The sequence below is a fragment of the Oncorhynchus mykiss genome, chromosome 32 (assembly GCF_013265735.2).
Source record: "Oncorhynchus mykiss isolate Arlee chromosome 32, USDA_OmykA_1.1, whole genome shotgun sequence".
In the NCBI taxonomy this organism is placed as follows: domain Eukaryota; kingdom Metazoa; phylum Chordata; class Actinopteri; order Salmoniformes; family Salmonidae; genus Oncorhynchus; species Oncorhynchus mykiss.
Genome location: NC_050572.1, coordinates 20,706,677 through 20,729,647, shown reverse-complemented (window position 1 = coordinate 20,729,647; position 22,971 = coordinate 20,706,677). Strand labels below are relative to the sequence as shown.

General features: G+C 42.8%; 1 protein-coding gene and 1 long non-coding RNA gene across 5 annotated transcripts in view; one reads left to right on the top strand and one right to left on the bottom strand.

Moving 5' to 3' along the window:
* trps1 (trichorhinophalangeal syndrome I) overlaps positions 1-22,971 on the top strand; it is a 191,632-nt gene that overhangs the window by 131,843 nt on the left and 36,818 nt on the right. The window lies entirely within an intron of this gene.
* LOC118946542 lies at positions 10,556-14,579 on the bottom strand. Its single transcript, XR_005041417.1, has 3 exons — positions 13,418-14,579; positions 11,214-11,301; positions 10,556-11,115 (listed from the first exon to the last, which is right to left on the bottom strand). It is a non-coding gene; the product is annotated as an uncharacterized LOC118946542 (long non-coding RNA).

Sequence of the window (22,971 nt, the reverse complement as noted above, 5' to 3'; positions counted from 1 at the left end):
GTCACACATGATGACAACACCACCCCAACGGGTGTTTCTTGGCAGCTTCAATGTGGTGCTCTTATTCTTCTCACTTTGCTTGGTGAGGTAGATTTCTGCTATAACTTGATGACCCTTCACATACCTAACCATTTCCTTTGCTCGCTTGTAGATTTTATTCATTGTTTTCAGTGCCATGATGTCCTTGAGGAGCAGATTCAATGCATGAGCTGCACAGCCAATTGGTGTGATGTGAGGGTAGGACTCCTCCACTTTAGACCAAGCAGCCTTCATGTCTGTGTCTGCATTGTCTGTCGCAGCATTGTCTGTGCAAATACCATCTGTGGTCCAAGATCATTTATGACTGCCTTCAGCTCATCTGCAATGTAGAGACCATTGTGTCTGTTGTCCCTTGTGTCTGTGCTCTTGTAGAATACTGGTTGAGGGGTAGAGATTATGTAATTAATTATTCATTGGCCACGAACATTCAACCACTCATCATAGTTAATTGCAATACAGCCTGCTTTCTCTATGATTTGCTTGGCCTTCACTTGAACTCTGTTGAACTCTGCATCCAGCAAATTAGTAGATAAAGCATATCTGGTTGGAGGGGTGTATGCTGGGCGAAGAACATTCAGAAATCTCTTCCAATACACATTTATTCCAGAAAGACCATGAGTTGTTGCTGTCGATAAGGTGTCTGATTCATCATTTTCACCTCAAATAGAAGTAGAGAGACTTTTGTCAGAGGTTGCTTGTTGTGAGCACTGAGGGAACTTTATGCACTTGGCCAGCTGATTCTGCATCTTTGTTGCATTTTTCACATATGATTTGGCACTGTATTTGCAAATGTACACAGCTTTCCTTCTACATTAGCTGCAGTGAAATGTCTCCACACATCAGATAGTGCTCGTGGCTTTTTCCTGTAAAGATTAGGGGAAAAAATAGGAAATAAAAACAAATGCAATTCCATGTACAGATAAATAGTTAAGCAGTTAGATTAAACAACTCCTTTGTAAGATAAATGTTTTAAAATGAGTAATGTATGGAAACAGGTGAATTAACACTCGTCAGTTAGCAGGCTCAAGCAAGCTAAAACCCACATGGTAGCAAAAACTAACTAGCAGAAATTGTTAACAAGTTAGAAATTATTTAAACACACTTTGCTGTAGGCTACTATTTACTAGATAGCAAGAAATCATGTTTGTGATATAAAATTTACCAGAAAGCATGTAGTCCTTGGCTCAGACAGTGTAGTAGTGTGAGCTCAATAGCATCTCATTAGTGTGCAAGATCTTGAGAATAAGCTGTACATGTGATGGAAGAATGCACTGCACATGTGATGGAGGAATGCACTGTAAATGCAGAGGTTTGCAATTCTGTTGAATTGGGGATAGTTTAACCAAAATATGCCAATAGACCTAGAATTGCCTTATGTGTTTCCCACAAAAAAGGTTTCCTGGAAATGTCCTGAAAATTTCCGACACTTAATGGGGACAGCCGAATAACCATTTTAGGTTCTGAAAGCACTTTTTTTTCTAAACGTGTAGCATTTGTCAATTACATCTTTGAAGACCTTTGTCTGTCTTGATTCAAGGCTCTCAGCTTTTAGAGATCATGCCCAGTCCATCATTGCCTGTACGCTGAGTCAAATGGCTGGTTGACAAGCGGGGAGATGAAGGTCAAGCGAGAATGTTGTGTAGGGAAGAGAGACGGCGGGCTGCCACGTCTCCACCCGCCAGCGAGCCAAGGTGGACTTGTGGGAAATAAGGCCTGTTTATTTATTTATGTCCCAGGAATTAAATGGGATTTTTGGTGTGTTTGTTCTGCAAACACAACTGCATCAGGAATCTGCCAGAGAAGCAGCTCTACTAGAATGGACTGAAATCTGCGGGTTTATCAGCTTGTTCTGAATTGGATGATAAATAAGAGAATAAAAAAAATGAATCTATGCAGTTGGGGCTAATACAATATGATTTGATTGGGAGTTGGAGCTGAGAGCTCTGTGTGATGTTGTGTGACAAAAGGAATGCTTTCGAAGAGGATACACAAACAATCCTTAAAACGTCATTACAGTGTGGACATCATTTCGGCAGGGTTTTGTTATAAAAGCTCATTATCATGGAACAGTACAGCACAGAACAGCATAGAACAGAATAGCACAGAACAGGACAGAACAGAACTGAATAGCACAGCACCTAACAGCACAGAACAGCACAGAACGGAACAGCACAGAACGGAACAGCACAGAACAGAACAGCACAGAACAGAACAGAACAGCACAGAATTGAACAGCACAGAACGGAACAGCACAGAACAGAACAGCACAGAACAGAACAGCACAGAACAGAACAGCACAGAACAGAACAGCACAGAACAGAACAGCACAACACAGAACCGCACAGAACAGAACAGCACAGAACGGAACAGCACAGAACAGAACAGCACAGAACAGAACAGCACAGAACAGAACAGCACAGAACAGAACAGCACAACACAGAACCGCACAGAACAGAACAGCACAGAACGGAACAGCACAGAACAGAACAGCACAGAACGGAACAGCACAGAACAGAACAGCACAGAACAGAACAGCACAGAACAGAACAGCACAACACAGAACCGCACAGAATTGAACAGCACAGAACGGAACAGCACAGAACGGAACAGCACAGAACAGAACAGCACAGAACAGAACAGCACAGAACAGAACAGCACAACACAGAACCGCACAGAACAGAACAGCACAGAACGGAATAGCACAGAACGGAACAGCACAGAACAGAACAGCACAGAACAGCACAACACAGAACCGCACAGAACAGAACAATACAGAACATCACAGAACAGCATAGAACAGCACAGAACAGAAAGGAGAACTAATTAAATATCTTCTTTCCCTGTGAGCCAAAAAGGAGCGATGTCCTTGAACCAGGTCTGTTTCTCCGTTCCTAGGAGATGATCGTCTCCAATTAACGTTTCTGTTTTGTCGTTTCTTCCCAAAAGGAAGTAAAATTCTGGTGCGGCATTTTTGATATGCTATGTCAAACATTGTCAACTAAAGTACGGCCTATGCACCTGCCAATGATTGCTTGTTTATTTTTCATAGTAATGTGAAACCTTTTGTCCTTTGCGATAATTTAAGTCAACCCCTTAAATGATGCTCAATTGGTTTCCACACTTATGTAACACTGTGGGATTTAAATATTACAATGATATTACAGTAGTTTCACCTGTGTTGGCTTGATTAACTCCAACAGTTTAAGCAAGGATTGGTGCTGAAAAAATATACTTATTCTTTGAGGTAGCTAACAATACATTCAATTTGGCTGCCAATGGTGAAAAAAGCCAAAAGGCAAATACATGACAATTGAGTAAACCTTAATTGAAGTAAATAGTCACATACTCTCATTTCATTGATATAAAAAACATGTCAGGTGACCTCTCCAAAGTTCCAGCCAGTTCGGAATGGGAGTGACTGCTTACCAAATGGCACCCTATTCCCTATTAGCGCTTTTGGGCCCTGGTCAAAAGTAGTGCACTAAATAGGGAATAGGGTGCCATTTGGGATGCAGACATGTGTGTTGTGTTGAGAGCTGAGCACACCCTCAACATGTTGTTTTACAGCCGTGCGACAACCGGGCTTCCTGTCTGTCTATCTGTCGGAGTGTGAGACCTCGCCTGACGTCTGCAACCCAGCCCAACACAGATTCCTTCACGCTAAATCACTTACATTTCTATTATACATTTATTGGACTGTTCTTCCCTCCCTCCGTTTCTTCCCCAAAGCAATAGTCACTAGAGTCACTAATTCCCCCCCCCCCTTTTGATAAATATATATTTTGTGTTTTGTTTAGTGTAGTTTTTTTTTATTTTCTTGTTGGATTAAAAAAAGTAATAATAAAAAAACATATTCTTGGCAAAGTGATAACATCTGCTGGGAGGCGCTGTGTGCAAGGAGTAAAAATTGCTTCCTCCTGTCTGGGCCAGCAAGACCCTGATGCTGTACAGATGTGCAGCTGGGGCCCTGACTGTAAAAGTTATAAGTATTGTCATAACATTGTTCGACTTCTCCAGTATTTCCTGTCTTCTGCTTAGCACTTTATTACTGATTCTGGCTATTGTCCAGCTCAGGAACGCTTGTTCGTTCAGAGGAAGGGAGGAGGACAAGAAGACAGGGGGAGTTAAAAACTCCCTGTTTTTCTTAAGTTGGCCAGTGACAGGATTAGCTTTCAGGTTTTTCTCACTTTCTGATAACATTATTTGAAAACAATGTTTCAGACGTTTAAGAGAAAGAGGAGGTAAAGAGAGACAGAATGAGAGGGAGGATAATGAGAAGAAGAGGAAGGAGGGGGATGATGGAGGGGTGGAGATAGAAAAGGAGGGAGGTTGAAGAGATGAAAAAAACTATAGTAATCAGTAATCAGGTGAAGGGAGATAGGGGCCTCTGTTCTTTCTTCTCTTTCATTCTCTCGCTCTCTCTGTCTCTCTTCCTCTCTCTTTAACTTTCCCTCCCTTTTTCTCTTTCTTCCTCCTCTTCCTTCTCCCTCCCCATTCCCTCTGTGTGGAGTGTATGCCTGCTGAATGTAAAGCAGGGGAGAGAGAGCAGGCGTGGGCAAGCAGCTGATTTCAAAGTGGGCTTGTGTTCATTTCCTGTGGAAGATGCAGTCCTCCCTAGACAAGGGAGAGAAAGAGAGAGAAGGGGGCCCTTTTCTTTCCTCTGCTTCGTTCAGCCCTGGCAGGAGAAAGCGATACACAGAATAACAGGCTTTTAAAGAGCCCCCGCATTCAATGGCCAACAGCCAACACTGTCCATTCACTATCAGCACCAGCAGCCACGGTGGAGAAAGGAGACTGGAATACCATGTACCTTTTACGACAGCGTCATTGAAGCTTGAGGCTGAGGTTGTCCTAAAATGTGCACCACACGGTAGGCAGATTGGAGGGAGATACAGTGAGGAAGTGGGTGGGCTGGTGTATTCCATTCTGACAGACAGACAGACAGACAGACAGACAGACAGGTAGACAGACAGACAGAAAGACAGAGACAGTCGGTATCTAAACAAATGGTTCAGCTCCTTTGACTGATAAGCGTGACCATCACTGAGTTGTGTGCTGAGATATATGCTTATCTTTGTTTGACGTTATGGATAACTGGCATACAGTGCATTTTTCTCTGGTTGTCTACCACTATTTTACTGTAACATCCCCAAAGTTGAATCTCACCTATCTAGCCCTATATATCTAGCCCTACATAAGGCCTACATCTAGCCTGAAATAAGGCCTATATCTAGCCCTACATAAGGCCTATATGTAACCCTACATAAGGACTATATCCAGCCCTACATAAGGACTATATCTAGCCCTACTCAAGGCCTCTATCTAGCCCTACATAATGCCTATATCTAGCCCTACATAAGGCCTATATGTAACCCTACATAAGGCATATATCTAGACCTATATCTAGCCCTACAAAAGGCCTATATCTATCCCTACATAAGGCATATATATAGGCCTACATCTAGCCCTACATAGGGCATCTATCTAGCCATACATAAGGCATATATCTAGGCCTATATCTAGCACTACGTAAGACCTCTATCTACCCCTACATAAGACCTCTACCTAGCCCTACATAAGGGCTACATCTAGCCCTACATAAGACCTCTATCTACCCCTACATAAGACCTATATCTACCCATACATAAGACCTCTATCTAGCCCTGCATAAGGCCTCTATCTAGCCCTACATAAGGCCTATATCTACCCCTACAAAAGGCCTATATCTAGCCCTACATAAGGCCCCTATCTAGCCCTGCATACGGCCTATATCTAGCCCTACATAAGGCATACATCTAGCCCTGCGTAAGGCCTCTATCTAGCCCTACATAAGGCCTATATCTACCCCTACAAAAGGCCTATATCTAGGCCTACATAAGGCCCCCATCTAGCCCTGCATACGGCCTATATCTAGCCCTACATAAGGCATACATCTAGCCCTGCGTAAGGCCTATATCTACCCCTACAAAAGGCCTATATCTAGGCCTACATAAGGCCCCCATCTAGCCCTGCATACGGCCTATACCTAGCCCTACATAAGGCATACATCTAGCCCTGCGTAAGGTCTCTATCTAGCCCTATATAAGACCTCTATCTACCCCTACGTAAGGCCTGCATCTAGCCCTGCATAAGGCCTATATCTAGCCCTACGTAAGGCCTCTATCTAGCCCTGCATAAGGCCTCTATCTAGCCCTACATAAGACCTCTATCTACCCCTACGTAAGGCCTGCATCTAGCCCTACGTAAGGCCTCTATCTTGCCCTGCATAAGGCCTCTAACTAGCCCTACATAAGACCTCTATCTACCCCTACGTAAGGCCTGCATCTAGCCCTACGTAAGGCCTCTATCTAGCCCTGCATAAGGCCTCTATCTAGCCCTACATAAGACCTCTATCTACCCCTACTTAAGGCCTGCATCTAGCCCTTACGTAAGGCCTCTATCTAGCCCTGCATAAGTCCTCTAACTAGCCCTACATAAGTCCTACATCTAGCCCTGCATAAGGCCTACATCTAGCCCTGCATAAGGCCTACATCTAGCCCTACATAAGGCCTCTATCTACCCCTACATAATACCTCTATCTACCCCTAAATATGACCTCTATTTACCCCTACATAAGACCTCTATCTACCCCTACATAAGGCCCCTATCTAGCCCTGCATACGGCCTACATCTAGCCCTACATAAGGCATACATCTAGCCCTGCGTAAGGCCTCTATCTAGCCCTACATAAGGCCTATATCTACCCCTACAAAAGGCCTATATCTAGCCCTACATAAGGCCCCTATCTAGCCCTGCATATGGCCTATATCTAGCCCTACATAAGGCATACATCTAGCCCTGCGTAAGACCTCTATCTAGCCCTGCATAAGTCCTCTAACTAGCCCTACATAAGTCCTACATCTAGTCCTGCATAAGGCCTACATCTAGCCCTGCATAAGGCCTACATCTAGCCCTGCATAAGGCCTACATCTAGCCCTACATAAGGCCTCTATCTACCCCTACATAATACCTCTATCTACCCCTACGTAAGGCCTGCATCTAGCCCTGCATGAGGCCTATATCTAGCCCTACGTAAGGCCTCTATCTAGCCCTGCATAAGGCCTCTATCTAGCCCTACATAAGACCTCTATCTACCCCTACGTAAGGCCTGCATCTAGCCCTGCGTAAGGCCTCTATCTAGCCCTGCATAAGGCCTCTAACTAGCCCTACAAAATACCTCTATCTACCCCTACGTAAGGCCTGCATCTAGCCCTACGTAAGGCCTCTATCTAGCCCTGCATAAGGCCTCTATCTAGCCCTACATAAGACCTCTATCTACCCCTACTTAAGGCCTGCATCTAGCCCTTACGTAAGGCCTCTATCTAGCCCTGCATAAGTCCTCTAACTAGCCCTACATAAGTCCTACATCTAGCCCTGCATAAGGCCTACATCTAGCCCTGCATAAGGCCTACATCTAGCCCTGCATAAGGCCTACATCTAGCCCTGCATAAGGCCTACATCTAGCCCTACATAAGGCCTCTATCTACCCCTACATAAGACCTCTATCTACCCCTACATAATACCTATATCTACCCCTGAATATGACCTCTATTTACCCCTACATAAGACCTCTATCTACCCCTACATAAGGCCTCTAACTAGCCCTACATAGGGCCTACATCTGCCCTTACCTAAGGCCCACATTTATTCCTACATAAGGCCTATATTTATTCCTACATGACTCTCCTTGTGTATAACCTTTAGTCATCACTCTCTTCCCCTGCTGTTTCGCTGTAAACTCACTAAATTAGGTTAGATCTGAACCCTTTGCCCCCCACCGTGACACACATTTAAGACTTCCGGCCGTGGCCTGATTTCACGTGTCCACGGCGACTAGAGTTTCCGTTTTGGTAAGCAGCGTGCCGTCTCCATAGCTGCGGCGCAGGGCGATGATAGGATGATCGCTGATTAAAGAGGGCTGAGAGGGGCCACGTACTCCTCTCTCCCCTGTACACCCCCACTATCCCCAGCTCACACTCAATTTGTTTGTTTTGTTGAGTCAGGATGGAACACGCTCTGTTTAGGAAAAAACAAATCTCCATAAATGAGTCATGATGGGCTTTACAGAATTAAAGGAGCAAAGTAAACAAAGGAAGGGGGTTTAGGGTTTTCACTCTCAGATGCTAGGATGAAAACAAGAGGAGTAGAGCTATCTGCTTTAAAGAGGTTGGACAGGTCAGTGTTCTGTTGTGGGTTTCTATTGAAAGGTTGGCATGGTAACAAATTATTTTGTATTTGTGCAACATCTATATAATCGCCTCCTGCGTGTATAGGTGTATAGCTGGGTGTATGCATACCAGCAGGACCAATCATTACCTTTGTGTGTTTGTGCGCGAGTGCGTGTGTGTGTGTGTGAGAGAGAGAGCACATGTTCCAGTTGCTGCCGTTGAGATGTTTCCCCACCACAGTGGGGAGTGAATGAAGATGACATTAATATTGGATGGGCTTATTCTGTCTGATACGGGTAAGCTCTCTCTCCCTGTGACGCAATGCTTTCTAAATAGGTTGGATGCTGCTGCTGCGGACTCCCAGGTCTGATTTGCTGAGTTAATATATTTTTTTCTCTCTGTGTTCTTTTCTCATCCTTGAGTGTGCACAGTGTTTTTTTTCACCTGCATGAATATATTGCCGAGGATAAAACAATAGACAACTGGAGATGCTGGAAGGCAGCCAAAACCTCACCCTTACTTCCCCTCAGATACTACAATGCACTCTCTCTCTTTTTTTTCCTTTCTATCGTTCTCTCTCTCGCTCTCTTCCCATCTCTCACTCTCTCTTTCTCTCAGCCCTCTGCAATAATATTGTAGTACCTCAACGGTACCGATCCTTTTGAAGACCGTCGTGGTGCTTCTGTGAGAGATTTGCTGCAGCAGACTTTTAAAAAAGGCGCGTGTGTTAGTGGGATGTTTTACAAATACATCGGCCTTTGGGCTGTTTTGTGGCGTCGCGCTGTAAATGTGGAGAGGGTCACCGCTGAAAAGGAGTAGAACATCTGTTTCTCTCCTCTTGCACACCTACCGCTTATATGCCAAACTGGCCCTTGGAGAAGAGAGCTCCTTCTGCCAGAGAGGGAGCCCATCACACAGTATAAACTGGCTGGATTATTTGTTATATTAATACTTTTCCTTGCCACCGTAGCTAATCCTGTTAGTTTCTGCCTAATATGACTGCTGTGAAGCTGTGTGTGTGTGTGTGTGTGTGTGTGTGTGTGTGTGTGTGTGTGTGTGTGTGTGTGTGTGTGTGTGTGTGTGTGTGTGTGTGTGTGTGTCTGTGTCTGTGTCTGTGTCTATGTCCGTGTTTGTGTTTGTGCCTATGTCTGTATCTGTGTCTGTGTGTGCGTGTGTGTGCATGCGTGTGTGTATGTGCATGAAGTCAGTAAGAGGGAGGAAACCATGCTGGGAGGCTGTGGGTGAGGGTTTATTGTAGCTCACATGCTGGTCAATGGAGGAGTGACTGACTCTCCTCTCCCTGCACATGAGCTGATGGAAGCATTTCCAGAAGCAGAGAGAGTCCTACCCTTCAGTTTCTAGATGGTTATCAGCTGAGTGCACTGTCCTATTTTTCCAGTGGTTATATAGCCAGAAAAATTAGTCATCGTCCAAAGATAATTCTAGTAGGAAAATAAATAAATGTGATCGTGTTAGGGTGAATCTGTCTGGAAACAGAAAGCTCCTTTGTGACTACACAAAAATAAAAAAAGGTCAAGTATTGTGGAGATTCCATCCATACACACTCTTTCACAGCAGAATTTCAGCATATTTACTGTATTTCTATTAGAATCTGTCTGTCACGTACACACACCCACACACACTGTAGACCTACAAACGCAAACGAACTTACACACAAACATACACACACACACACCCACAAACTCACATACACACACACACGCACAGTAGCTAAAAGCTCTTCATGTCAGGAATCAGGATACACTCTCTACATACAGCTCTTTAACCTTCCATCCAGTTGTTTTATTTTCACGTCAAATCAGCGCAGAGAGGACAGGCCGCACATAAGAGCTTGCAAGGGCAACTTTAGGCAAGCAGAATATCATTGCTGCAGGTCAAAAATAACAATGTCTGTAACAAGAAATATACAACGTAAACAAAGAAACATGGTTCAAACGTGTAAAAAAAAAATAATAATTTAAAGCATCAAATTGTCCACCAACAATTGGCACGTCTTTGTCAAGTTTTCACTCTCAATTTTTCAAGCTGCTCTCTCTCAAGTCTTGGCATCTTTGAGTTTCAAATTCTATTTTTCCTGGGTTGAGTTTCAGCCTGGTGGGACGCGGGCTTAGAGGTGCAAACACGTATGTGTTTGAAAGAGTATTTTCCAGTAAGCAACCATTTGTTTACCTTCATTAGACAACTTTGTTCCAATAATTCTGTAATTCAGTGATATTTAATCCCATAGTAATTTGTTTTGGATCCATAACTAAATAAACATTGGAATTTTGAAAGAGTATTTTTATCATTATTTTATTAACGAAAGCATAAAGATGCTGATGAAGAAATACAGTACTGTAGAGTATACGCTTTTACATTTGGATAATAAAGCATGTGAAGCATTTTGAAGATATAAACCACCTGCATTTGTTTATTAGGCTTTAGCAGAACAGCATAACGTCCAGACGGCCCTTTCTGTGCCTGGTGAGCAGTTAGTCAAGTTCAGTTGTCAGAAGAGGAATGGAAATGTCAGGGTGAATCGATGAACCGATGACCTGATGAACCCGCCAGCTATGTTGACTCTGCCTGTAGGAGGTGGAGTTCCAGAGCTCACAGGTGTGCCTGGCATGGATCGTGACTCCATCTCGTTCCTCGCCCTCTTCAACCTGTAATTTTCCGCCAATGCCACCTGGATCTGGACCAATGCATCAGCTGTCTCCCATATATCTGCCATCAGATCATGTTTATCTTTCTGCTGCTCTGCCTTCAATGACTCGATCTCAGTCTTCAAAGTTTGAATCTGATCCATGTGCTCCTTCATCAGATAAGCAGAATGGACCCCCTCCGAGCCCCCATCGATTACAGTGGCCTATGATGGAAACAGTAGATCCATTAAGAATTAAAAGAGACTCCAACACACAACTGCTGCGTACACATTTTAAGAATGTAGCAAAACTAACCGCTTACTTGGCAAACGTGTTTTTTTCGGTGCGGCCCGTTGTCCAGCCCTTTGTCCACTGATCTGCATGGATGGTTGTCAGCATGGTGGTATGCTCTGCAAAAACACATTCTCGTCTTTAGTACACAATCATTTTATTTTGTATATTTTGTATTTAACCTTTAATTAGCGATTTTATTACACAGTATGCCTACACATTGATAGGCACTGTACATATATACAAAGTACCTTTAGTTTTTGTGATCCTCTGGCTCATTTTAAAGTCATCTCGTGGTTATGGTCCTAACCCTGGAATGAGTAGCACATAGAAAGAAGCTGGCTTGATGAAAACTATGTCCATTTCGTCTGTTCTCTTTGGTCGCAATGTCTTTTTTTTTTTTAACAGCTCGTTTTTGAACGGTAACTGAAGGGTGGAGTTTGGGTCGGGGTGGGGAGTACTGGAAAGGTGTGACTTTCACACCTCCAGTAGCCAGGCTATAAAAAGTATATTGTCCTGCTAATCGGGCTACCAGTGCTTTAAAACCTGTTTTCAAAATGCCACCAGCTGTTCATCACTACTGTAAATAAAACACAGCATCTTGTTTACATCTTTTTTTACATACTGTATTGTAACAACTATGTCACAAATAATTTGTATCTACCTTTCCAATTACTTTTAGAGTTTGGGATTTACAAATATGTGCTTTTCATGTCATTTTTTGTTGAATCCAATTCGGATTTAAGTATAACTTTTCAGAGATGCCTTTAGTGAGAGGTCTAATGCTTTAATATTTAATAATACCTTCCCTCCAAATTCATATCTAAGGGGCATTTTCCGCTCTATTATTAGTTACATTGTTTTAGTTTGAACGTGCAAACGGGCATGAAGAACAGCGGGAACGTTTCCCTAGTCAGCGGCATTATTAGTGCAATGCACCTTTAAGTGTTGCACTGTGCTACCCAATGTGGCGGGTGGGTGTTGCTTTGTTTAAAAAATAACAATATTTTGGAGATTATTTAATTTTTATATAATGTAAAATGAGTGAGAAAAATGCCATTCTTGTACATGGGGTGAGATATTGTTACTAATTTGTAAACAAAGCCAGTTTGTTATTTAGAATGATTTATTTCTGTTTTTATGGATCTCCCAGTCAAGACCGGCACGGGTATTGAACTAGCATCTATAGCAACACAGCAATGCACTGTCTTAGACCACTGCGCCACTAAGGCGCTGTACAACGTAACTGGTCAGGAGTAGGCTACAGTACTACAGACACACAGTAGCACCTTGGGACCCAAAAGCATAATCAGTGCTCTAACTCCCCCTTGCGCTGGTCTGGAGCAATGAAGTAGTGATTCAGGGTACCGTACTAACCCACAAATTACCTCTAAATCCCGCAGCAAAATCTCAAAACTTTTAGTGGAGCAACCACTGTATATGTGAAAACAGATACAATGTATCATTCAACATATGTGGGGTAGCTGACACGGTCACGATAACGATTCTGGATGGCCAGATTGCTAGCAAGAATGACAAGAAACTGCCGTTTGGGGAATCGTAGGTGGCTTGTTTCAGCTTGTTTCATCTTGTGATTGATACCATGTCTTGTTTTGAGATGTTTTGACTGATTTCATTTCAATGCTAATATGGTAAAAATTTGCAAGCTAGCTAACCAACAGCTGTAATGATGTATTTGAGAGACAACAAGTGCTCATTGTGTAAATTTATTTATGTTTTCAGTAAAAATTGGAGACGAAATATAGCTTACATGTTGTCAACAATCGAAGCCAAACCCGTCTGTTTTGCCCCATAGTTGCACACGCCTTGGTTTTGTTGCTAAGCAACCAAACTGTTTAAGATTCCACCTAAAACAATGACATGAGATCTGTCCCAATTAATCTCAGCTCAACTACTCGCATCCTTTTCAAAACCAATTGGAGGTCTGAGGGGAAGAACCTTGGGTCCTCTCCGAGGAGGTTTTAGAAGGTGGCACGGAAAACAGATGCAAGGAAAAATAAAATGTCTCAGAGCTGTTGCATGTTTGCCTCAATATGCAATGGCAGATGTCACTATGTGGGACTGAGCAAAGGTGTACAATGCATGCCATTCTTTAGTATTAATGTGCCATTAATAACCTTAGATCTATAGTTAAGAAACACATTCATGAGCACAGAACTATGTTTAAGGATGTTTAAGCAATCATACATGACTGTTGGGAGTGTGGTGCCATACCTTTGTCTCCCTGGTGCAGTAGAGCTGACAAGCTAAAGATGAAGTTGCAGCAGATGTCTGTGGAGGGGGTCTTGACCACGCTCTGGCTGTTCTCCAGTCAGCGGTAATGCTGGAACTTGTCCCAGACACCGTTAGTGGCCACGTCTCCTCCCTCAGAACCAGTGAAGATCTCCAGGTTCTTACAGTGGGGCATCAGCATAATCTATAGAGGACAGAAAAATACAGAGGATGGAATTAGATTTAGTATGGTGTCAAAGGGCTGAGAGAGAGAGAGAGAGAGAGAGAGAGAGAGAGAGATGTCACACAACACTGGTCTGGGGAGCACCACATATCTGTGGAGAGAGAGAGAGAGTTAGAGAGAGCGAGAGAGAGAGAGAGTGATGTCACACAACACTGCACTAAATCACACCAGAAAAGTGTGTGCAAACAAAACACCGGCCTGTAGTACAGGGGGTTTACAGACTCAGTAGACTCATATACACAACATCTATATCCTACACTACACACACACTGCATGTAAAATACCCATTCATTACTCACTCTATCATGTGCAACAAACATTCAGAGAGAGAGACTAGGTGTTTGTTTACCACGATCCAGGGTGGACGCATCACTGTCATAAACTCCTCCTCCCACATGTCCGGTTACTACGCCAACACAACAGGTACATAGATTTCGGAGTTTGATACCCCTGGTCAGGACTCCACTGAGTAAGGTGGAGGGATACATATGTGCTGAGTTATGGAACACCATGACCCCAAAAGTCTTAGAAGAAAGTTACATTAAGGTCAAAGGTGACTCACAGGTCCAAACTTGGCGTCCTCAGCCTCGCAGGTGTAGTGGTTCAGTGCGATGAAGTAGAAGCCTGACTCCACCTAGTAAAACATAGGTTCTCTACACACACACTGACCCGTCTCCTGAGAACAACTTCAGTGAGAGAGTGTAAAAATAGGAAATGTCATAAACAGAGTTTAATTGGAGTTGAAAAGTTAGTGATGCATTCAAGGAAACTGCTGCGGTTTAAAAGAGGCAACTATGGATAATCATTTAGATAAAATTTGATCAAATACTATGTGGGACTGAGTCGAGTTGTACCAATCCACGCCACTCGTCAGTCAGTATGGTACAGTATTGAACAGCCTGCTGTCATTTCATGCCTAACCCTCGTCCTGGAGAGCTATCCAATACGTTTTTACTTCATCCCTTACCTAACCTACTTGCACATATTCAGTATAGAACCATCCTCTGTATAGAACCATCTTTCTAACCAAATAGACAGCAGTTGGTCAAAGTCAATAAGCTGTCACCCTTTCTACGTGACACATGTCCTCCATACATAGTCAAAGCTGTATTAGAGGAACTCTCAGTACCACTAAGGATTACGTTACGGGGGTGATTGATAGAAGTCATGGTTACCTGAAGGAAATCTCCAGAGTGCTGTGCGCGTAGAGGAGAACCGAGGAAGTTGGAACGGAGTGGACTCCTGTCTCTCCTGTCTCTGTCAGCTAGGCAGAGAACAACCGCCACATAGTCAAAGTGGGCCTGCATGGAGAGAGGGAGGAGAGAGAGATCAGATGGTTAGAGGTCATTATCGTTTAGTTTTACTGCACAAAATCTGCCAGAGTAAAAGTAATCCAATCCGTATTTCAAATAGACTATCTCTCTCATCCTTCTCTCTCTATTGAGTTTGATCTCTCTTGGCTCCCCCTTGGCGAACCTCACCCCATCTCTTCCCCATTTAGGGCCTTCCCTGTCTGTTCTCACCTCTCCATCTTCCGCCACTCGCCCCTAGTCATGCTGGTCTTTCAAGTCCTCCTTCCATACTAACCCCTGGTTAACTTAGTTAAATTGTTGTCGAGCTACAATGCTCTTGGTTAAACCAAAGATACTTGTAACTTTTATATGCTGTTAAACATTAGCAGCTAGCTAACTATTCCTAGCTAGCTCCTAGCTGACACTAACCCAGCTTGCCTAATCCATTTCATAACAGAAGACCAAATAACTAGCTACTGTACCTACTTCAGTTTCAAGATTTAAATCATCGTTGATTAGTTGGTTGGGTAGGTTCTCTACTGAAAAACGTACCTTTTTATCGTCGACCATCGTCCCTAATTCAGCACCACCATCACCTTGCCTTTCACTGTCAAAATCCAGTTTCCACTAGACAACACACCCACAAAGTCAGAATTGTCCTTATCGTAAAAAATCATGAAAACCAACATTTGCTTTTTTGTATTATTTTAAGGTTAGGTTTAGGCAGAAGGTTAGTAGTGGGGTTAAGGTTAGGGTTAGGTTTTAAATCAGATTTTAAGAAGATAAATTCATAATTAATAATAATTATAACTTTGTGGCTGCGTTAACTAGTGAAGACCATGTTCAATGGCAAGAATTTTCACCTGTAATTAAATTACAGTAAAAGATTACAGTTGCCAGAGCAAGATCTTTTGGTGTGAGAGGATAAATCCATATGGGGATGTGTTGTATTTGTGAGAGCGCAGTAACTTCTGAGCCTTGTCATGTGGTATCTCTGCACAACCCCCGCAAAAATCTCTGCTCTCATAATAATATTTTGCGTGTGTTCTGATGGTTGTTCTGCTCGCTCAAAGTCATGCTTGCAACTCAAGTTGAATTTGCACGGCCATGCTGCCTGTGCACTCGCAGGACTCATCCTCTGCTTTCTCGGCTCTGTGGTTGCTTGCTCAGTGATGTTTCATCTTGCTCGACAGCGGCATCTCGCGCACAATAGACTTTACAGGCTGATTTGACACCATACTTTATCACACTGCACTCCCCTTCCATAATGAAGTATTGAATGGTGCTTAGAGACGCACAGCTGACCTTTAGCTTCTGGTATTGATTGACTTTGACATTTTGACAGGCCCTCCTTACAAGGGTGAGCCTGGTCCCACAAGGACCCTGGTGTCATGGAAGGGAGGCGGATGTGTTAGAATTGACCAGATTTACTTCACACTCTAATTGGCCAACCGGAGATCTGACATGATGTCTCATTGTCGTGATGATATCACTACCCTGAAGTTGATGCTGTTGATGATGAGTCAGTTTAAAGCCCACATGATATATTAAACCAGAAACATGAGGTTGGCATGAACAGGGGCTTGAATCTCATCAAGGCAAAGGAGAGAGTAATTTGATATTCAAAACACTCTACTCTCTCAAAGGTATGATCTACCAAACCTCCCTCTCTCCCCTGCTCCCGCTTCCCTCACCCCTCACCTTTCTCCCCTCACCTTTCTCCCCTCTCCTCATCCTTCTCCCTTTCCCCTGTCTCCCCTGCCAGACTACAGTGTGATTAAGGGATTCTCCCCCCCTCTATGGGCTATCGTTTCTCTACTGTCTGAATTGAGGCATAGATGAAGAGAGGTGGGGTCCCATGGTGTGGAGCGTGGGGGCAGTGGTATAACAGGTAGTGTGGTCTGTATCAATCACAGCCATGTCAGGCAGGAGGGTTGGTGTTGTTGGATGGCCACCTATGATGGTGCTAACAAATGATGGACCTATCTGGACTGTTAAACCTAGAATCAATAGGGGACAGAATACAATAGAAAATAAAATGGCGTTTGTCACGGTTTGCCAGGGTTTCCATATGCCAGTAATAGCCGGGTTTTGGCCATTTTTGTTTTTAGAAAATTTGATTATTAAAATTGGTCCCGGCCAATTGTCAGAGAGAAAAAAATGGCATTGCGAAAAAACATTTTTTTTGCCTATTCAATTATGCATCTGGTTTATTTAATAACATTTTTAATTTAACCTTAATTTACCTAGGAAAGTCAGCGAAGAACAAATTCTTATTTACGATGATGGCCTACCCCAGCCAAACCCAGACAACGCTGGAGCCTGAACGGAAAATGTGTCAGACAGCATGAGAGCTGCTGCTACATTATCTCAAACAGCAAACATAAGCAACAGAAGGCAGGCTTCATCAACGTCACACAGCACTTTGCAATGAGCTGGAGGCAGTATGCATTTTGAACACATATTCTTAATGGTTTGAAACCTGAAGGTTTTACTACGTATTATGAGGCATGTCTTGCTTCAAAGTAGCCTAGCCAAATTCAGACCATATCTGTGGAGGCAATTATTTTATATCATCATTCTTTCAATGTCCATTAGCCAAATGGCCTAGTCAAATTAGCAATAGCAATCCATGCTAGTTGTTTCACATTAGATCTCCCTTCTTTCTACATTTCTAATGGATATTTTGTCACATGAAACTGCTAGCATGTGCGGTCAGCTTTTGACAACAGTTTTTTTCCTAATTGCATTATGGAACGAACATTCGCATGTAGCCTACTGCCTTGTGCGCATTGCTGCTCTTATAATGTGAAGAAATAATACTTTATCAAAAACATTTGCGAAACGTTCTGATCTGTTGATCCGACTCATTGCTTTTTACAGTTTTTTTTATTTGTTATGTAATCTAGGCCTACGGGTTGTATGAATTTGTTCCAGAGTCTGTTTGGAATAGGCTATTTCTTTCTCGACAAGCTGACCAATAGAATAGGCAAACTTTTCGACTATGGGGGATAGTAGATTGACATAGACTAGTGATTTTGCTGTTTGTCACTCGTCTTGCTGGCTGAGGAAAAGTTAATGTGGACAGTTATTCTAACAACTTCAAAGTGCACTTCAGAATTCAGGAGGAATTTAGTCAAATGTCCGGTGTCACATTTCCCTAATGGAAAACCTGCGGTGTGCATCGTGTGCACCACAGGAGGTTGGTGGGACCTTAACTGGGGAGGACGGGCTCGTGGTAATCGCTGGAACAGAATAGGTGGAATGGTATCAAAGACATCAAACACATGGTTTATTATAAGCCGTCCTATTATGAGCCGTCCTCCCCTCAACAGCCTCCACTGGTATGCACTAAGCTTCCATGCATGGATAAAAAATCTATTAGAATGCCCCTCTGTAATTTCAGTTATCCCATGTCATGTTCCCTGTGGTATTTCTGTCTAACCTCAGGACCCGAGCTCTTTTCACCGTCACTGCACTGTCTAGAGAGGAGGCTGTGTAGAATAGATTATCCTAGATGGCGACAGTATGAAACAAATGGAACCGCGATGGAACATCGATTCTCCTCGCTTGTGTTCGGTCTGATCATTGCTCCACCTAGAGAACATAGGGGAGGAGGCGCTTTGGAGATGGAATGGGATTTGCTCCACTCCATTGGCTGCACATGACTCTCGCACAGGGCCTTCGCCCATGCTCTAGTTGTGTGTGTGTGTGTGTGTGTGTGTGTGTGTGTGTGTGTGTGTGTGTGTGTGTGTGTGTGTGTGTGTGTGTGTGTGTGTGTGTGTGTGTGTGTGTGTGTGTGTGTGTGTGTGTGTGTGCGTACGTGTGTGTGACATGAGATGAGCACCAAGGCTTAGATCTGTCCCACCTGGAGCCAGAGACTGTGAGAGAGGTAGAAATATTCATGTTACATTGTGTTGTATTGATCTCAGATCTCAGATCTCAGATTGATCTCTCCTCCGCTCACACCTCTGTCATCTTTTCCCCAACACCCCTGCTGCCCACCCCACAGTAAGCATTCCTGGCCTGTCTGCTGGCTCTGGTGGTCTGGTTGGCCAAGCTGTGTATCCCAAACTCAGTCCTGGGGATCCCAAGGGAGGCACATTTTATTTTTTGCCTTAGTACTACACAGCTGATCAAGCTTTGATTATTTGAATCAGCTGTCGTTTTGAACGCATAGCTATAGATGTGAAAAGTCCCAAGGTGGGTTTGTTAGAAACCAAGAAGCTATGTTGACCTATTGTTTTGTAGGAGAGGTTAATGGGTAGTTTGTTTTATTATGGTTTATTATGTCCCTTGAAAGGGACATATTTTAGATAGAAGTGTACAAGTTTTGTTGTTTATTTATACATTTAGTCTCTGCACGCACACATGCACACACACACACACACACACACACACACACACACACACACACACACACACACACACACACACGCAAGTGGCTATTCGTTTTCTCCTCACACCTGTGCAACTTGTCTGGGTGTGTTTTGATGGCAGGTTTGATCTCTTAGTGTCAGTCACAGGAAGGGTTGATGTCAAAGGTCAGCCAGCAGCTGCCCATGGCACATTGCTCTCAGAGTGTGTGTATATTTGTGTGTGTGTTAAGTTTGTACATGCATGTGTGTGTGCCTGTGTTTGTGTTTGCTCTCAGTTCTTTCTCCCTAACCACCACTAATAACAAAACAACTAGAGCCACAACGCAATCAGCCTCAGCCTCAGCTCCAACAGTAGGGAATTGTCACATTTAGCAGGGTAAAGCTATGGGAGTTCACTGCTAGGTGGAATTGGAATTATACAGGCCCTAATTAAAGCTGCAATATGTACATTTTTGGGTGACCCGACCAAATTCACATAGAAATCTCAGTTATAGGTCTGTCATTCTCATTGAAAGCAAGTCTAAGAAGTGGTGCATCTGCTCTATTTGCTCTATTTCTATGCTTCCCATTCTCCAGCTTCTTTTTTTGCGGATTTTACTTTTGTATCTGTACACCAGTTTCAAACAGCTGAAAATACTGTATTTTTTGTTATATTTTGGGAAAATATATTTCACTGTGGTTTAGATGGCACAATGATTCTCTATACTATACTTGCTTGTTTTGTCACCTAAACTGAAATTAGGCGAACTGTTTGCTAGAATGTTTATGTTTTCTGCATATTGCACCTTTAAATACATCTCAGCAATGAAGTTGGGAATAAGGATGGTGATTATTGTTGTTGTTATTGTTTTTCTGTATTATTGTTTTTTTAAATATTAAAAAAAATAAAATAATGGCTTTTTAGTGCCCATTAGTGTGGAACAATTTTGAAAGAAGTGCTAAAGCACAAAGTGTTCCCTGTTGTCTTTCTCTATTTCTATTGGTTCAATCCGGCCAACAACAATAAGGATAAACAGTGAAAACATGGATCTCTGTTTCACCTGTCAGTATTTATGGTAATGATATAAAACAGTCTCCGGGGTAACAGTGTTGTGATAGAAGTAGATTTAGTTTTAGATGTTGAACAAGATTTGATTTACTGAGGGATAATTTGGTGCAACTGTGGACTACAAAGGGAACATATACACATGTGCACCCTCACGCGCACACACACACCTGCGCAGTCATTGTACTTGTTTAGAATGGGTGTGTGGCCCCACCTCATTAAAAGGAGACTCGATGTCACCAGACGCCAGCTCCCAGTCAGTCTGGCCCCCCTCCTCCTCTCCTCTGTCAGCACCCTCCACAGAGATTTACAGTAGCCCAGTTAATGAAATGTGTGTTTGTGCGTGTCTGTGTGTTTGTGTGCGTACGTGTGTGTGATACATGCTACCATATTTAAGGGATTGGCGGGCTAATTAAGCTAGGTCTGTGAGCATGCTCGCTAACTGGGGGTCAACAAAGAGTCACTGTTTGGGGAGTTAAGGGTGTGGGGGGGGGGTGTCCTTAGATATTAGAGGTAGTGAAAATTGGAAACAGACTATCCATTCAATTAGCCAGAGGGCAGGAGAAATGGAGCCCAGGCAGCATAACACACACACACACACACACACACACTCTCTCAGAACTCCACCAGGTCCAGATGGAATGGGTAATAGGGGCGCTGCGCTGCTCTGCTCCCATTAAAGAGTAGCAACCCCTGGACACAAGCTGCAGGCCTGTTCATATGCCCTGGGCCTGGCTCCCCTCATACATATGTATGAAACATATAGAGGAATGTATGAAACATATAGAGGAATGTATGAAACGTATAGAGGAATGTATGAAACGTATAGAGGAATGTATGAAACGTATAGAGGAATGTATGAAACGTATAGAGGAATGTATGAAACGTATAGAGGAATGTATAGAGGAATGTATGACACGTATAGAGGAATGTATAGAGGAATGTATGAAACGTATAGAGGAATGTATGAAACGTATAGAGGAATGTATGAAACGTATAGAGGAATGTATGTGTGTACAGGCGTACAGGATCCCCCCCGGTCCAATGAATCACTGCTCACCCAGAACCAATGACTTCAGTCCTCCTCCTTTCTCATACTACCAGGTCCACTCTCATGAACACCCTACTGAATTGCGTCACTCATGTTATACTGATTAATCACCGATCTTCCCACACCCCATATGCCCATCTACTCCCTCCCTACTGTTTACCCATAATGCAGCTAATTTTTTCCATCCCCATCGTCCTTTGTCCATAGCGTGCCAGGAAATCATATTCAATTTTCATAGTTGTCATTCTCATCATACACCCGGCGTAGACCCCATTACTTTGAACTGAAGTTTTATCTTCTGAAAGACAATTTGCTGATATTCATTCGCTCTCATCACCCACAGTGATGAGCAAACAGGCGAAGGGAGTGAGAGCCCTCAATAGAGCCCCTGATAGGTTTTAGATATTCAACTCTATGCAGAATCATTCCAGTTGTAAATGGGCATGTTAAAGCGTTTATGCGGGCAGATCTGAATGAGTAGGGACAGGAAGGGAAAGGGGTTGACGGCAACACTGCAGCTAGCTAGTTCTCTGAGATGGATAGCTAACTACACATGGGTGACTGACTGGGGATCAAATACGTACCGGATAAGTATCATCCACATTTAAGTTACACATGATACGCAATTTATGAAACCATGTATTGTATATGACTTTCTTACCCGGCAGTGATCAAATGTATCCATAATGTTCAATTCATTCATTTAGTTTCTCATATGCAATATAACATAAAAATGTAAAAATAATATATTAAAAAAATTTACCAAGGATTCTATTTATTTTTCAAACGACATATCCTTGTGGATTATTTTATGATGATTCACACATTTTTACTTTTATTTTGTGTGTGAGTGTGGGTGTATGCGGATGTGTGTAAGACTAAAATAGGTGTCCTTCCTCTTGGTCTGGCCCCATCTTGCGCTCTGTGACCTGTGCGCCTGCATTAACGCACTGGAGAGGAAGGGTAGAGGTTCGGGGGAAATTAGTGGTGCTGGGGAGGTCATGTGGTTCAAGGTGAACACGGAATGCAGGAAAATACCATGACAGACTTCGGGAAAACCATTGCATCCCCCCCTTTTGTCTCTCTCGCTCTCTCTCTCTATATATATATATATATATATACACAGTGCTTTCAGAATGTATTCAGACCCCTTGACTTTTTCCACATTTTGTTATGTTACAGCCCTCTTCTAAAGTTGATTAAATTGTTGTTTTTTTATACATAAAAGTCTATACACAATACCCCATAATGACAAAGAAAAAAACAGTTTTTTTGAAATGTTTGCTAATTTATATAAAAAATAAATAATAATATTATATTTACAGTGCCTTCGGAAATTATTCAGACCCCTTGACTTATTTCACAATTTGTTTGGTTACAGCCTTATTCTAAAATTGCTTAAAAAAAAACATTTTCCTCATCAATCTACACATAGCCCATAATGATAAAGCAAAAATGTTTGCTAATTTATATATGTTTTGTTGTTGAAATATCACATTTACATAAGTATTCAGACCCTTTACTCAGTACTTTGTTGAAGCACTTT